At 38.6% G+C, this 17,316-nt stretch overlaps 3 non-coding genes across 3 annotated transcripts; 2 read left to right on the top strand and 1 right to left on the bottom strand.

The window, feature by feature from the left end:
* The first annotated feature begins 4,437 nt into the window (after nucleotides 1-4,437).
* TRNAR-ACG (transfer RNA arginine (anticodon ACG)) lies at nucleotides 4,438-4,510 on the top strand. Its single transcript has one exon. It is a non-coding gene; the product is annotated as a tRNA-Arg (tRNA).
* A 1,787-nt stretch (nucleotides 4,511-6,297) lies between these two features.
* On the top strand, nucleotides 6,298-6,380 carry TRNAL-CAG (transfer RNA leucine (anticodon CAG)). Its single transcript has one exon. It is a non-coding gene; the product is annotated as a tRNA-Leu (tRNA).
* Nucleotides 6,381-6,483: 103 nt separating this feature from the next.
* Nucleotides 6,484-6,556, bottom strand: TRNAR-ACG (transfer RNA arginine (anticodon ACG)). The gene has a single exon. It is a non-coding gene; the product is annotated as a tRNA-Arg (tRNA).
* Nucleotides 6,557-17,316: the final 10,760 nt, after the last annotated feature.

The following is a 17,316-nucleotide window of genomic DNA, read 5'->3' as shown; positions in this document are numbered from 1 at the left end:
CGAGGCTCGTGATCGGTTTCGAACCGTTGGACGAACCGAGTTGACGGTGTTCTCCACTTCGGTTAGCAGATTGCGGAGTACCTACTTCGTCGGATGGCCTCTTCGACGAACAAACAACCATCAAGTTTTTCTTGACGGTGCGAATCAGTCACTCCCAGCTACCGCCCATGTGTGGCGACAGAGGTGGGTTGAACACCCATTCGATTCCAGAGCTCGTGAATTCTTTCATCAGTTCGTGTTGATTGACTGCTTCGTTGGCTTGCTGGAGTTCCCGATTTGCACCGACGAAGTTCGTGCCGCGGTCGCTGTAAATCTTCTGGGGAGTTCCACGTCGTGCAATGAAGTTGCGGATCGCCATAATGCAGGAGCTTGTGCAAAGTGAATGTACAACTTCTATGTGGATTGCTCGTACGGACAACCTCAATCGGCCCAAAGTAGTCAACTCCTACATGCGTGAATGGCCGCGAGAAAACAGCGAGGTGGGCTAGCGGAAGATCGGCCATGTACGGTGGGCTGGGTGCTGCTTACTGGTTCTTACACCACTGGCAATCCTTTCGTACGCGCTCGTACGTGCGCACAGTGGGGCAGCGAAGCCATTCGTGTGGCCAAAACCTCTAGCGCCGTTGGTTTGCTTTCTACAGCAATACAATGTTCTACAAAGTTGCTCAATACTAAAAGCGCCATCTTTTGAATGTTTCATATTAGTTCATTTTTACGCCACATAGGTGGCGCTCGAGTCTATCTTTTGAACGGAGCATCCTAGCCGAATAGTTTTTGCCGCAAAGTTGTGCAATTTGAGGTGTTGAGAAATCTTGTCCAAGGCATCGAAACTCTATGACTCATATTAAGCGAGATATCGGGCAATTAGGAAAACTAACCTCTAAAATTGCGTTTTTTCCTTTTTTTCACCTATATACGTCAAATGTATAAGTTTTATACTCTGATAATTATCAAAATGGTTTGAATCATCCAATAAATACCCATTACTTTATATATCATGCCTTATTATAAAGTTATTAACACAAATGTCTCAAAAAAGTGATATATAAAAATGTCAATTACTCAAAATATAGCAAAAAGTAGCAGCCAATTTTTTTACAGTGATTAGTGTAGACCTTGCTGGATAAAATAACGACCACAGTTCAACAGGCAACTGCAGGCATTTTCATATAACATCATTTGAATATTGAATATTTGAATATGCCAAACCGACGATAACCGATCGAGGCGATGCCGCTACCAGCAGCCTGTGATCTCGACGAGTACGACGCGCAAAGTTCGAGGTGCAAAACTCGAACGCTGCGCGCTTGACAGGAACCGCCTTCCTACCTTAGCAGCACACTTGTTACTGAACAATTGTGGTTACTTGTGTGAAACTTATTCCAGTCACAATCAAGTTGCTGCAACTTATTTCGATGGAAGTGTGCCGCTTGGGACTGCTGCTGCTGGTGCTACCTGCTTAACCGCCGTCCGAAGCAAAAATGAGTTGAGGCACATTAGCAGTGCTGTTTTATAACTTTTCAGATTCAAGCAGTACGATGTGCAACCAAATGGTACTCGATTATCACGACTGGGTACCTTTATTTCATGAAAACAGTAATAAAATTATCATGTTTTTAATTGTACATTTTTAAACAGTTTTTTGTGAAAAATTGGAAAATCGTTTATCGTGACACCTTATGGGAGTTATTTCCTATCGATTGGTGTATTTGGATTTTAATTTCATCTATAAATGACAAAGTTATAAGCGTTCAAAACCATACACCTTTTCGTGACGGTCGCAATTTTAGATTTTCGATTTGCCTCCAGTACCTTCCCGTAAGACGTAGTCTACGTAAAAAAAAAAACTAATATTGTGGGGTAAAGACTGGAACGCGCAAAAATTGGTCGACAAAAAAAATCGTTTCTTTCAGTCAAAACTCATACCAAAAAAATCTTTTTTTTTTTTTTTTTTTTTAGTTCAATTCATATATTTAAAGGAAAAATGTTCATTTATTCTTTTGGTTTGCCGGATCCGAACTGCCGTCCTTCCGCTAAACCCCTTCCACTAAATTTTGCACAGTGGTCTCATCGACCTTATTCGCCGCCGAACGCCAGTTAGATTTAACTGCTGCTCGTTTTCCACGGATTTATTAGTTTTTTGAGATTCCGTTTGACCAAGGCCCAATACCGTTCGATAGGGTGGAGTTCTGGGCTGTTGGGAGGGTTGGGGTCTTTGGGTACCACAACTACGTTGTTCGCATCGTACCACTTTATTGCATTTTTTACATAGTGGCAACTCGCCAAGTCCAGCCAGAACAGCACGGGTCTATTATGTTGCTTTAGGAATGGTAGCAGCCGCTTTTCCAGGCACTCCTGGACGTAGATCTCTTAATTGATGGTTCCCGTAGTAATGAAAATGCAGCTTTTTAGACCACACGTACATATGGCCTGCCAGACGAGGTATATTTTCGGGAACTTCGATAGTTTGATGGTTTGAAAATTTCAGCCACCTTCCCTTTTCCTGATATAAACCCTTTTCCGGTATAAAACTCCTGTCCCGGAAGCTGCTTGAAATCCGTCGAACTTTGTGAGCAGATTCGTATACAGCTTTCGGGACCGCTGCTCTGCCGACGTGTTTTGTTTGTAATCTCGGTTCGCCACCTTCACCTTCTTAAACGTCGACAACCCGGCTCGTTTCTTGGCCCGCTGCACAGTAGTATGGGAGACATTGAGCTTGCCAGAGACGTCCCGGATGGAGAGGTTAGGATTCCGCTTATAATTCACCACCACTTTCTTCATCGTCCCTACCACGTCCGGATTACGATTACAACCGCTTCCAGGCTTCCTGCCGGTCGACAGACGCTTCCCGAACACTTTTAAAACGTTTGTCACGGTCGATTTGGCCACATCCAGCAATTTTGCCAACTTGGCGTGTGAGAACGTCGGATTCTCTTGCTGCGCGAGCAAAATTTTGACACGCTGCTCCTCTTGCTTGGACGTCATTTTGAAAACTGGATAGCAAACGGTGAAAACTTATCATAGCAACCATTGTATATACGCTCAACTTCCAAATGCAGCATTTCATGTTTTTTTGAAGTTGACCAATTTTTGCGCGTTCCAGACTTTATTTGACAATATTTTCAAAAACCTGTTTTTACGAAGTAAATCCCAAATAACGAGTTTTTTTTTTCTTACCCAATAATTCGATTTACTAACCCCCGGTTTGAATCGTAAATGGTGTTTCCAGTGTACCGGAAAATATCTGTGTGAATATGCACGCGCGTGTCAGCAGAAGATTAGCCCGACTTGAGTACAAGAGATGAACTAGTAAAAAAAACCGCGTAAATTCCGCAAACCACGTGAAAAAAAACCGCGTAAAAAAACCCGCTTAAATTCCGAAATTCGCGTAAAAAAACACGTAAATTTAGAAATCCGCGTAAATTTAGAAATCCTCGTAAAAATCGCGCAAAAAGCGACTCCAGTGTATGCAGTTTTTTATCGAAATAATCACCAAGAATCAGAGATGTCTCATTTTTTAACTAGGGGAATTTACGTATTCTCGGCAACCTAAGCAGCGACCTTCTTTCTATAGCCTTTTTCTCTAAGGAACGCACACATATGCAGTATTGGTTTGTTTACAATCTTTTGCTGCCAGCTGCTCTAACAATTTCAGTCGAAAGAATTGCCAAAAACTGTTTTGAAACGCTTTTACAAAGCTCCAATCTTCTCTAGTGAGAGCGAGTATTGTCGGCAACCAATTTTTCTTCGGCAGCCGTTCCATTTGAACTGCATGTAAATCTGCTGTTCTATTATCGGCAACTCGAAATCAGCTACAATTTGTAGTGCGTGTGTTGCATTTCAAGAAAACCTTGCTAGATTGCTTTTTCTCAGTGGTAAAAATATAGTCAAATTGAAGCTGAAAGCATAAAGAATCGTTTGCATGCATTCAGCGAAGTGTTTTCGTAAGTGTTTCAATTGGGGTTGCCGAAAATAGTCTGTCATGCCGAAGCCGTCATTTCCCCTACTCGATTAATAACTAAACGATTATTTTTTGATCGCTGTGCTGTCATTTGGTCATTTGAAACGATGGGTGATGATCCTATGGAGAAATTATTGCTAACTCGGCATGATATAACTGATCAAAAATAATTGATTTTTCAGTTCGTTAATCGATTAATCGATTATTCAAATAAAAATCGGACACCGCTTGATAAATTTGAAACGTCATTTTGACATCCACCGTCAATGTGAAATATAAGGTCTGTGCCACTAATGGGAAAGAAAAAGAATACAAGGGCCGTTCACAAATAATGAGACAATTTGAAAAGGACCGGATAATTACAAATGACGTCTCCACGGTAACTGCAAAAAAGACGAGACCAACGAGACTACCTATATACATTTCCAAACGTTCTGCCCAAAATATGTTCACTCTTCTTAACCGACCCTGCAACAGGTCCTGTGGCGCAATGGATAACGCGTCTGACTACGGATCAGAAGATTCCAGGTTCGACTCCTGGCAGGATCGATTTTTCCCCCTTACTGAAACTGCAATCGGGAAACCACGATGATAGTAAATCAAAAACATAAACAAACGATAAATGACAAACAGAGAGAGAGCTGCTTTCATTTTTTTGCCGAGTGCATATTGGAAGCATTTTCGCATTCACCGCCGACTAGCAGCGACACCGACTGACCGTGTCGGTCGGTCTCATCGGGTATCGCTACACAACTATAGCAGTGAGAGTGATCTCAATCTGGCGCGCGGGACCTTTGTTTATGTTTTTGTAACCCTTTTTACTCCCAATCACGGCACGCTCGGTAAAACGTGTTGATACAATCGATGACATTTACACTGCGGGGAGGAAAAAATATTGGAGCTCAGGGGGTTGACACTGCTACAACGTTTATCGGCCTCGTTGTTGGTTGGCGCAAAAACGACAAGACGGAAGAACAATCGATTTTCGATTACTTGGGGATGTTTTTTTTTTTTCTAACTCAACGGGGACGTAAAACTCGCGTAAAATTTCATCTAGTCCCAAGGAGTGTTACCGATCGAAGTAATATTCTTGACAGCACCCCTTCGATTGCCGTTGCTACCAATTCTCGACTGCATCATCTGTCAGTTTATCGTTCGCAGTAAATTTGACAGCCGAAAGCTGGTAAATGGTTTCGCTCTGGTGAAATTGTGGTGGAGTGTACAGAGCATTTATGCTCCATAACTCGGTGAAGTGCAAAACTGACAGAGGAACCGAAATTGATTCCGAAGTGAGTAGACAACAAAATTCTCATCATCGTGTCAAATGGGGACCGAACGAAGAGATTCGAATTTCATGGAGCGTACAACGCACTTAGAGTTACCAGGTAATGTGAGGATACAGTCTGGGATTGTTATTCTGATTTCCGGTAACCCTATGGAATCCGGCACTCATTTCGTCATGCAGCTCCCCCGTGGTTGATTGAATGGCGTAAAAATCATATATGATGGACTTAGTTGCCCTTCATGCTCCTCTGGTACAGAGCGGGAGCAAAAGAGAGATAGGTGAGCGCCTCTTCTAGGAAGGTTGTACCTCTCCCGGCTCCACCAGGGAAGAAACAGGTGGAGGAATGTGGAAAGCCCAAGGGAGGGGGATCCGATGAACAGCTTGAGATAAGAAGAATGAAAAGAGATACAGAGCATTGTATATGAATCGTAGTAAGTCGGAAATAGAGCAGCGGTAGAACTGAAAGAAATCGTCGCCGACGGACGACGCCAAGTACATACGACGGTCGGTCGGGTCGGTGCGGTGTGATGTTTTGGTGGATGATGAACGGCCGGTCGCAGTCGGCGAAACTCCACGTGGAGTGCGGTGTGTCAGCAGCGCCACAATCGTAAACACAATGTCCGAATAAACGTAGACCTATACGAATGAATAAACACCTTGGATTAAATGTGTTCACTTTGCGTTCAAGTGGACTGCGGTCACTTCTACTGCCGCATAATATAGCTCGCCTGCCGCCTAGCATGGGCTGAAATTGAAAACACCTAGCGCCGCCATCAGCTTCGCACGCTGAAGATTGAAATACCGACGGCATTTTCAGTTTGTTCATTCATGCGAAAGAAATTCTATTTTCTCCCCGATATCTGACAATCGTAATTTATTGTCTCTCGTTGCAGGTATGTGGTCGTTCCTACGTTGGATGATTGCCAACACTGAAGAACACGCGTTTTGGGCGCACTCTGTGAGGAGGAGGCGTAAGGTAAATTGTCACATCAATCAACAAGTGTTTTCCATTTTGGATTAGCGTTCGAATTGCTGAATATTGCCGTTATCAGTCAGGATGGCCGAGCGGTCTAAGGCGCTACGTTCAGGTCGTAGTCTTCTCTGAAGGCGTGGGTTCGAATCCCACTTCTGACAAATTACGCTTTTTGTTATGAACGAGGGGTAACGGAAACCGACTGATAGCTAAATTAATCTCACTTCTGCTAATGGAATTATAAAAAAAAATATTAACGTTAATCGATCCTGCCAGGAGTCGAACCTGGAATCTTCTGATCCGTAGTCAGACGCGTTATCCATTGCGCCACAGGACCTGTGTGTGTTAGGAAAAATGGAAATGTTGGATAGTAGGGTAAATTACGCCTTGATCAGCGAGGGGGACGACTCTATCTACGATGCAGGAAATATTGTGGTTTGCTGTGGCTAGCTGCGCGTACGCTGAGTAGATAGAAAGAAGATTTATCACGATTTTGAAGATTTCCTGCAAAAAGATGATGCGCGATGCAAGTAATGCGAGAAATGTAAGAAGATTTTTCGAAGATTTATTCGCTAGTGTGAGATTTTTTGAGCATCTAGAATTGAGATTTAGATGTGTCGCCCCCCTCGTTGATCAGCCTATTTTCAAACTGGGGGATGTCCACAAGGAAGATAAAAATCAATAAACGAAAATTCTGTCAACTACTAAAAACGCTATTCACGCACGCTACATGAATTGTTCAAAGCAACATACATAGTTTCCTATTTATTTGATACATATTGTCGAACTTTTATTGTTGAGACTCATAAAAGAAGTGGAAAATATCCAACAGAATTTCACAAAACTTTCATGTGATCTTATAAGGCTGGAACAAATCAAAAGTTTTTCAAGTTTTTCAACAATTAGTTTTTGTATCCTTTTAAGGAAGAACATTGGTAATAATGTAGATGAATAGGATCAAAGCAATTGATTTTTGGGTATTGATAAAATCCGGATAAACCATCAAGCGGAATACAACAAACGTAACAGTTCTTATCGAAAAAAAAAACGTTCTGTTTTCAATACTTCCTCCCTATCCAAATATAACTCAGTTTTCTCAACAATTGTTCGTGCTTCAAAAAATCGAACTAGACTTATGGATTCAGGAAGGTCTATTCAACAAAATCCAATCGTAATATTCAGAGAAAGGAGCCAAAATCCATCTTGGCTGAACATAAAAACCAAATTTAAACAAAAATACGTAGTATTGTCAATTTAAACCTGGCTTTGTGTGTGCTTAAAAAAAATAATCATCACATATGAATTCAGCTAGGTCATTTTTATAAAATCTAAGCATAACTTTCAAAGGACAGTATCAAAATCCAACTTAGCAGAAAAGGAAAACCAAAAAAAAAAACCTTTTCGAATAACAAACCTTCACGTATGGATTCAGCAAGGTCCATTCTAAAAATTACAAGCCTATTTTTCAAAGATATGAGCCATAATGCAATTTGGCAGAACCGAAAAACCAAATTTCTATGAAAATACAGATGGCTTCAGAAATTCGGTAAAATCCACTCCTATTTTTCAAAGGAAGGAGCCGAAATTCAACTTGGCTGAACAAGAAACCCAAATTTCTATAAAAATACGTGCTTTTGAGAATTCAAGCCCAGTTTTCTAAAAAATTGTGCATGCTTCAAAGAATTTACCATCACGTATGGATTCAGCAAAGTCCATTCTGTAAAATTCAAGTCTATTTTCAAAGATCGGAGCCGAAATTCAACTTATGAAAATACGAACTTTTGTGAATTTGAACTCGGTATTCTCAAAAATTGAAGAAATTCAACCCTCACGTATGGATTCAGCAACTTCTATTGAAATACAAGCCTATTTTTCAAAGTAAGAAGCCAAAATTCAGTTCGGAAAACAGAAAAATTGATTTTTATGAAAATACCTTCTTTTGTGAATATTAACCAGGTTCGTCCTTGCTGAATACCGGCAAGTTTTCTATAATATCCAAGCACAAATTTCAAAAGATTGAACCGAAATCCAACCTGGCTTCAAAAAAATCTACCATCACGTATGAACTCACAAAGGTCTATTCCATAACATCCAAAATCCAACTTGGCTGATCGAGAAACCCAAATTTCTATAAAAAATACGTACTTTTGTGGATGTAAATCCAGTTTTCTCAACAATTGTGCTTGCTTTAAAATAAATCTACCATCAGGTATGAACACACGAGGGTCGATTCTTTAAAATCTCAGCCTAATTTTCAAAGGATGTGAATCTCACAAGAACGATGAAGGGATCTAAGGGAGCGGAATCTACTTTAAAAGTTAGGTAAATCACTTCAGGAAAGCTCAGACTAACATTCAATATAATTCAATCACTCAACAGAAAATTTTGGACTCCCTAAGGAAGGTTTTGAATCACTTCAGCAAAGGTTGGGCACCATTTGGAAAATTTAAGCTCAAAAAATTGTCGGTTCACTTCCAAAGCAGTTAACAAAAATCTGTAACTCACTTAGAAAAATATCAAACCCGTTCTCACTAGTTTGGTTTCAGTTCGGAAAAAGTTGAATCAATGCAGGAAACCTTGGATTCATTTAGGAAAAGAATTAATCAGCTAATGTTGCCTCACTTCAGAAAATGCGAAACCAATTCTTTAAAGATTGGATTTGGAATATGTTGAACCACTTCAGGAAAGTTTTGACAACTTAAAAAAGAATTGAATAAAACAACAGAAAAGTTTAGACTTAGTTAGAAAAATATAGATGACTTATTCGAAAGTTTGAACTCCCTTCAAAAAAGTTCAGACTCAGTTTTGAATCTGCTTTGAAAAGTGTCACCTCAGCTAGGAATTTCCTGAATCGTTTCTGATTTGGTCTCACTTCTAAAAATTTTAAACCAATTTTGAAAACATTGGATTTAGCTCGGAAATTGTTGAATCACTGTAGAAAAGAAGTGAATCATTGAGTAACATTGCAGAAGGTTTGTAAGTTAGGAAATGCAGATCGAATGCAAAAATCTAGTTACTACGGTGGGCTGGGGACATCGTAATATTGTCGGATAACGACCCACTGAAAATGGTTCTTTGTAGTGATATGACTGGGACAAGACGAAGATGTGCGTAAGGAATTTCAATTGTTCATAAAAGAAAGTGTACCTTATGAATTCATTTCTGTCACCGAAGCCACTCGTTATACATTCAGAAAAAACTGACTTCTCGAAAATAAATCTATTTTTATCCTCTATCGGTTGGGAGAACATGTTGCATGATTTGAGCGTCGAAACAAAAGTTGAAGTTTTCACTTTCGTCGTAGCTTACGCCATAGATCAGTTCACCCCCAAAATAGTGTGTGTTACGTGAGTTAAATTTTGATATTCATAGTCGTACGGCAAACATACTTTTGAATATAAAAACCAATAAATGATCCATAAAATATTGGAAAATGATCCATAAAAAACATCCAAATGATCCATAAAACATCGGAGAAAATCCCTAAAAACAGTGTGGATGATCCATAAAAAATATCAATATTATCAATGTTTTATGTGAAATTTAGCAACACAATTGTAAAAATGTACCGCTTAATTTCTAAAAAATGAGCATTTGAATTTTACAAATTACCCATAAACATATTGCAATTGATCCATAACACATTCAACAGTGAACCTTAAACTAAAGAAAGTGATCCATAGAAAATCAAGTTTGCGCACTTAAAAATATAGCCATGTTCGGTTTATTGAAAGCAACTTCCTCAGAGCAGGCTCGTTTGGGACGGCTTGAAGCTGAAATAGGTTTCATTAAACTAATATAAAATCTAAACCATTTTTAATGCTTCTAATCTAATCTAATCTAATCTAATCTAATCTAATCTAATCTAACACCAGTCAGTTCTTGAAAGCATCCTGGAAAATGATGGATATACCTCCATATTTTTTTTTTGTCTATTTGATATATGTTTCACATCAAAGATGCGTCACACATATCAAAACGGACAGGCCTACTGTGCAGCATTTAAGGGGCAAGATGATTCACAAAACATCGGGCCTGTTTAAATCGAAGATTTAAACACGATACTTCAGAATCCAATAAATGGATGAAACGTGGACATCTTGTACCGTACACGGGAAAAAAAGAGTTCCCATATTCGTGAACCACAGCCGTGAACCATAGTTCACGGTGTATATTTGAGAAAATTTTGTTCTGGATAGCTGGCCGTGATTTTTAGTTCACGGTCCGTTTCCGTTTTCGGGAACGGATTTTTTTCCGAGTACGTTCCGATTTTGATAATTATATTGGTTGTTGGAAGCATCAAAGCTTGAAAGGTTAAGTGATGCTCCATTTTCTTCTGACGGTTGGGACTTGAGCACTAACTCTTGTCCTAGCCCTTTATGACTTATGGCTATAGCGCCATTACTCGCTTTCTGAAAAGAGAAGAGGGAAAGGAAAAGGAGAAGGACAAAGGGGACAAAGGGAAAAGGATTATGTAAACTCTATGAACATAAACAATATTTTTGATTTGAAATATACAATATAGAAATGCATAACGGTGGTGGTCACTACCCGAGTCTTGTCACTATTATCAAGTCATAAAAAGTAACAAGCACTCAAATGTAATCCTTTGAGTAACTGGAAAATCCTGATTCCCTAGTTTGAAGTTGTCACGACTAGGGTTCGATGGTAGATCTTATATTACTGGTTTGAAAAGATAAAAATTTACAAAATGGAACGAACTCACTAAGTTTAGCCATTTGAACCTGAACTGCTGCCTGACATGTGTTGATGTCGAAGTCCAAATTGTAGACGAAGCTTGACGAAGATCAACATGAATTCGTCCGATTTATGGTAGTTGCGCGGAATGTCTTCCGTCGATTTGAGATAAACAAATGATGTAGGGTATACGTCCCTAACCTCGGTCTAATATGCAGCCATAGATTACGTTTTTAATCATAACTCATCAATTAATTTACCTGCAAACGATATTCTACTGCTAAATGGTATGCTTAGATATGCTTATCATGTCGTTTGCTATCAGGAACCGCAAAAAGTTGAAAAACTTACTTTTTTTAAGACAAAAACTCACCAGGGAAATGTATGTAATATCGGTCTATTGTCCCCAAATTGGGTCTATTTATGGATGCAACTTCGTCCTATCCTGTTTGATTCTCAAAAAAAACGCTCTTGGTAACGTTTTCTTATGTATTTTTTTTTATCACTATCACTGTTAACTTAATACTCTTCATTCCTCAAAACATTTCTTAGAGAAAATTTTACGAAAACTACATTAAATCACTCAAGTTAAAAATTAAAAATTAAAAATTTCGCTTATCGTCTTTCGACCGCAGAATATCTAAATCAAAACATTGTGATGTTCATTATACAGATTTGGCAGAAAAAATCTCCCTTCCTGTTCGTTCCTTATCATCCAAATGCAAACCACATTGTTGACGTTACTCTTATTGCTATATGCTGTCAAATGAATTTCATGGGCCAAAGTTAGGAACATAGAAAAGAAATGTGTCCCTAAAGTTGGGTCCATGATTTACTTGTGAAAACGTTGTTAAACAATTAAAATAAACATAAAATATTCAAACAGTAACTGTGAGTTTTACGTCTAGTGTGTATTATCAGGTAATTCCATTCAATAAATGCCATAATCAGGCCATTTGATGATCGTCAGTGCAACCTTCCCATCTTAACCTTAGAAGTCATGGCGGCTAAAAACTCCGAACAGAGTGATATTCTCAACCAGTTTTATTACTTACGAGAGCTGAAAATGTATTGAAATGTTGTGATATAAATTGATTTGTGTGTGGTACACATTTATCAATCATCAGTGATCAATATTTTCCTTATTTTTTGTGTAATATTCCTTAATTAATTATTTATTTGCGTGATAGGCCGAATGAAAGGACTAGACCCACATTACATACCGTAACCCTATGTCGTTGATTTTTGTTCGTGGCCAATAGTCAGGTTCAACGCTGCGAGGGACACCTCATGGAGGTTCTACTTGGCTTTGGACCAGCTTCTCAGCGGCAAATAATAGGCAAGCCTTTTCGTGGCCAATAGTCAGGATCAACGCTGCGACTCAACGAATGATGGAACTAATGATGGGACGCCTCGTGGAGGTTGTACTTGGCTTCGGAACAGCTTCTCAGCGGCAAATAATAGGGATTGAGGAACTAGAAATTGTCTCCTGGGCCTGGTTTTGGCCAGATCAGCAACCGATTATAGATAAAAAAAAAACTCCACGGAAAAAAACAAATGTCAGGTTTGATCAGCCTACAGCCTACTTCTCAAATCTAAACCATTCTTAATGCTTATGATAAAACCTATTTCAACTGCAATCTGTCCAAAACGAGACTGCTCTGAGGAAGTTGCTTTCATTAATCCGAACATTCTTGAAGAACCACATCGGATATAACCTCAAAATGTCAGAGGAATCAACACCACCGTTGAGTGAAGAACAGAACAGCGCCCAAGTAACCAAAAGTTCTGATAAAAGTCTATTTATGGCTTAAGAACCTTGGTTGAAGGTGGTCTATAGAATTCTAAGCAGCCTCATTTTTAAGTCGTTATAAGAACTTGAAAGTTCCAGTACCATAATTGAAGAGCATTCTTCAACTGAACTGGCGGAACTTGAACGGAACTTTTAGAAAATAAATTAAAAAAGGTTTTTGTCCTCTACATGAATTCTATATTTAGTTCGCACTTTTATGAAAGTTATTTCTAAAGGCAGGTATTAATGTGTATTGATTTCAGCATTAGTATTAGTAATGGAGCTGTTTGAAGAATTAAACCCAGTCCTTCTCTGCGTGAGAGTCTCAGCACGAACCACTACGTCATCTGAAATATGTTAAAGTGAGCTGTTGTCCCGCCTATTGTTGGAGTTTTCTGAGCCTGCTGACTGACTTGAGTACGAAACACAACACCTTGATGAATTTAAATTGGTGTTTGCCCACATGGTATTCTATCACATTTGTGGCGCAGTGATTAGCAATCGTATATCACATGCCGAATACACGGGTTCGAATCCAGTAAATTACTTTTTTTTTTTGATAGAATGTTGCATAAATATAAGAATTTTGATTTATTCGGGCCACTGATTATTTCATATTTTCATACATTAAATTTTGTTACAAAAAAAGATTTGTGCGGATTGCTTCATGTGGCTTGAAAGTTCTGTCGGAACTTTATTTGAACTTTATGGAACTTGAAAGTTCTGTCGAAACTTTATTTGAACTTTATGGAACTTGGAAGTGTTGAATGCGGAACTTTTGGTTACTTGGGCGATCGAAACTGTACGCTTTGTGAAGGCCATGACCACGTAGATGATATGGTCCAGTGTGATGTCTGCGATTTCTGGACCCATTATAGTTGTGCTGGTAAGACAACAGCTGTAAAGGAAGTTCCGTAGACGTGCTCGAAGTGCACACATATGCTGAAGGTGCCGAAACCGAACCAAGAAGTCTGTCCCAAAGAAACCACCTAGCAGAAAGAATAGTGCGAGGAGTGATGCCGAATCCGAATCTGGAAAAGGAAGTACCAATGAGGTCAGCATGGAGGAATCTCTAGACCAGTTGCAGCAGGAGAAAAGCGCAAAGGAGAAAACGCTGGAGGAAGAGAAATTCCTCCATGAAAAGCGATAGGATGCTGAGCGGGAGAGTTTTCAAACCGAGAGTTATCTTCCGTCACTCTTTCAACAAAGATTTGACTAGATTAAGGATTTAGGGATTCAATTATTAATTTAGTTAAGCACGCAAACGATGTAGAATGAGCTACTTACTAGTTACTTAGGGTTAAACAAGTATATAGCTTTAGGAACAAATTGTAGGTTACCAAATTTTAGGATCAAATTGAAGTATCTAGATTAAGCAAATATAGAGTTATTAAATTCAATATTTTCACGAACTCCTCCTTCAACTAACCTACTTCAGTAGCTAGTTCACTACAAATCACAAAAATTTAATTAAACGATAGGTATAGTAACAAATTTAGGCAATTAACTTTAAAACGTCTTCTTGGATAAACTCACAGTTCCGTTGAACCAAACCTGACGTCTGTCATTTCTGACACCGAACGTTACCGTAGCTCTCCGAATCTCCCACAGGGTTGTCACTGGGTTTGGCGGTACAGGGTTAGCGTCCTAAACATGAATAATATACGTCTAATTTATGAATCATGCCTATATTTTTAAGTGTGCAAACTGATTTTTTATGGATCATTTTCTTTAATTTAAGGTTCATTGCTGAATGTTTTATGGATCAGCTGCAATATGCTTATGGGTAATTCGTACAATTTCAATGCTCGTTCTTTAACAATTTAGCGGTACATTTTTACAATTGTGTTGCTAAATTTCACATAAAATATTGATAATATAGATATTTTTTATGGATCATCCACACTTTTTTAGGCATTTTCTCCGATGTATTATGGTTCATTTGGATGTTTTTAATGGAACATTTTTCTATATTTTATGGATCGTTATATCAATTCTAAAGGTGCATACTAAGTCTAAGGTGCATACTCGTCGTACTCTCCGTTCTCATCAATTTATGCGTATATCGACATTCCGTACTAATTATGGCTATAATGAGCTTTTAAGTAGTATGTGTCGTGTGTTCAACCGTTGTTACCATGTCTTCGACTTTCATCTGTCACGTTCCATTAATAAAAATAGGATCCGTTAAGTGCTCAGTTAGTAAATTAGAGGTAGTAGTAAGAAATGGAATAAGGTCGTATTTTGTTTAGTCTTAAGTTAATAATGCATCATTTGGAATGTACTGTTCTGTGGATGCGAAAAGATGAGGAGGTTTTATGTCCATTTGAAGAAAAAAAGCTTTTATAAGCTCCACTCAAATGGGCTTTTCCCTGCTCCCAATAAAGAATAAAGAATAAAGAGGGATCGATTAGATTGAAGGAATTGCATCACAAACCCACATTTACCTTATGTGTTCAATGATATTAATATGATTACTCACATATAATGTTTAATGTTATGTGATCTTATAACTAGTTCGTTTATTTACTAGGCTCAGTCGTGTGTGACACTTTGCGGAGCCAAAAATCCGTAATTTTTTAATTATCAATTTAATCAGCAGTAAATGAACGTTAGTATTGGGTACCAATTACTCGTGGCGAGCTCGAGGTTAATGGGTAACAATTTCGATTGAAAGGAGCTAGGTGGAAAACGGATTTCTTGAAGCCTCCTTCAGATACTACTCTCGAACAGTTGACCAAGTGGTTGGACATAAGTCTTGACATTACGCGAATTAATCCCCGACTTACATACAGACCTTTAAACAACGCCCCCGAAGAAACATTTGGAGTTATGGAATGTAACCACCACCCAAGAGAATTACTTGTCCAATTGTTTTGCCAACTTAGAAGAGAACTCTGACGTACTAATGGGAAAAGCTCATCATGTGAGATTCTTCGATCATAAATCTCGCCTTGTTGTGTGCCTTCCTTTTTGATCTGCCTTCTCATTGCCTAGAACTGAGCTATGTGAGGGGACCCATACAAAGGTAATCATATATGATCTTTCGACCAGCAATGTGATATTCTGATAAAGATAAATAAAAATTGTTATTGGAAAAATATTATGTGCGTTCCCAACAGAAAATAGGTGAAAACTTCTTTCAGTGTAGTACATTATCTTTGAACTCTATTATCCAAATTTTGTTATCAGTTTGAAATTGAAATACAGCAACTATTTGTCAGCCCGCTTTTTGTAAATTTATTCTAATGTTCTACTAAGCCTATACGCTTTTTCAGCAACCTTAATGCAACAAAGTAGGGTTAACTACCCCATTTCCGGCCTATTAAGCACAACCCGCACTTATTCTGTCTTAATCTAGCGTGGTTTAGCACCAAACGGAATGTTATTATTACTAATGACTTCCAAATTTATTTACCTTTCCGTATGTACTGTCAGATTTGATAAGTAGAAACAAATTTTTGATATATTGTTAAAAGTCTAACACTGCTTCTTGATGCCAAACTCGGCCTAGGGATTCTGAACTCGACCTAACGCATTGAAACTATAGATACTATAGATTCCATAGATAAGCGGAGGCACAACAAGTTGTTTTGGCAACCATGAAAAATAAATGATCTTACTGGCATCCGTGAAAAAAGTTCATGCCATCATAGAGCACTTCGTTGTGCAGTTTTGTGTTGTTTCGTGCGTAAAAGTTCAAAATGAAGTGCTAAGCAAATCTTTGCAACAATGAATCGAGGAATAGTTTGCTTTATCTCTCCTTCTTCCGTTGTCCGCGAAATAAATCGGAATGTGAAGTGTGGAAAGCGTTTTGTGCTCATAATATTACAATACTTCACCCTCAAACAACACCATGATGACGTCATGCTCGTTTGGCTACACTAACTGACAGTTCGTTTGGCTACATTATACTTTGCCTCCGCTTATCTATATGAATCGCCATTGAAACGCAAATGAATTCACTTTGGCCTATCGGATGAAGATGAAGATTGATTCGGTTGGAGCGCTTCATTTGTATTTGAGAATATTGGGTGAAAACATTCATATCATATTCATATTCTTATTAACTTCATTCGGTAGCATTCGTATCAAACGCATAATTTACCTGTTCATAGAAATCATGGAAATCATGGATTTATGTGATGTGTTCTGCTTGATAGGCCCAAAATGGGCGCTGAGGCCGAAGTAGTTCTCTACCCAATTCCTTAAACATCAATCTTGGAGAAGTATGATAAATATTTGAAATAACGGTATATGAAATTATTGAAAGATAAAAGAAAAGGCTGGTGCATGGAGGGGCTGAAAAAATCGGGTCTGTACTGTAATTCATTCCAATAGTCCTCAAAGCCAAAAAAGATAAAATTTTGTATTCTTTGCATTACATTACTTTGACAGCGTCGCAGCAAACATGGGAAAGCAGTTTTGTTGTTGGATGTTTACCGGTAGCTGCTAGTTATCCCCTAGAAAATGCGAAGTGGCATCAGCGCCCGGACTGCTGGACCGTAACACTTTAAGCTCAAATTTATGTCATTTCCACTATTCAAAAAAGAACTCACAATTTAAATTCTCCAATGAAACTAAATTTTGGCAACAAAATGACGAGT

The sequence above is a fragment of the Ochlerotatus camptorhynchus genome, unplaced genomic scaffold (assembly GCF_037179485.1).
Source record: "Ochlerotatus camptorhynchus isolate MF236.1 unplaced genomic scaffold, CSIRO-AGI_Acam_v1.1 ptg000151l, whole genome shotgun sequence".
Lineage (NCBI taxonomy): Eukaryota > Metazoa > Arthropoda > Insecta > Diptera > Culicidae > Ochlerotatus > Ochlerotatus camptorhynchus.
This window is presented reverse-complemented; position numbering and strand designations above follow the sequence as displayed.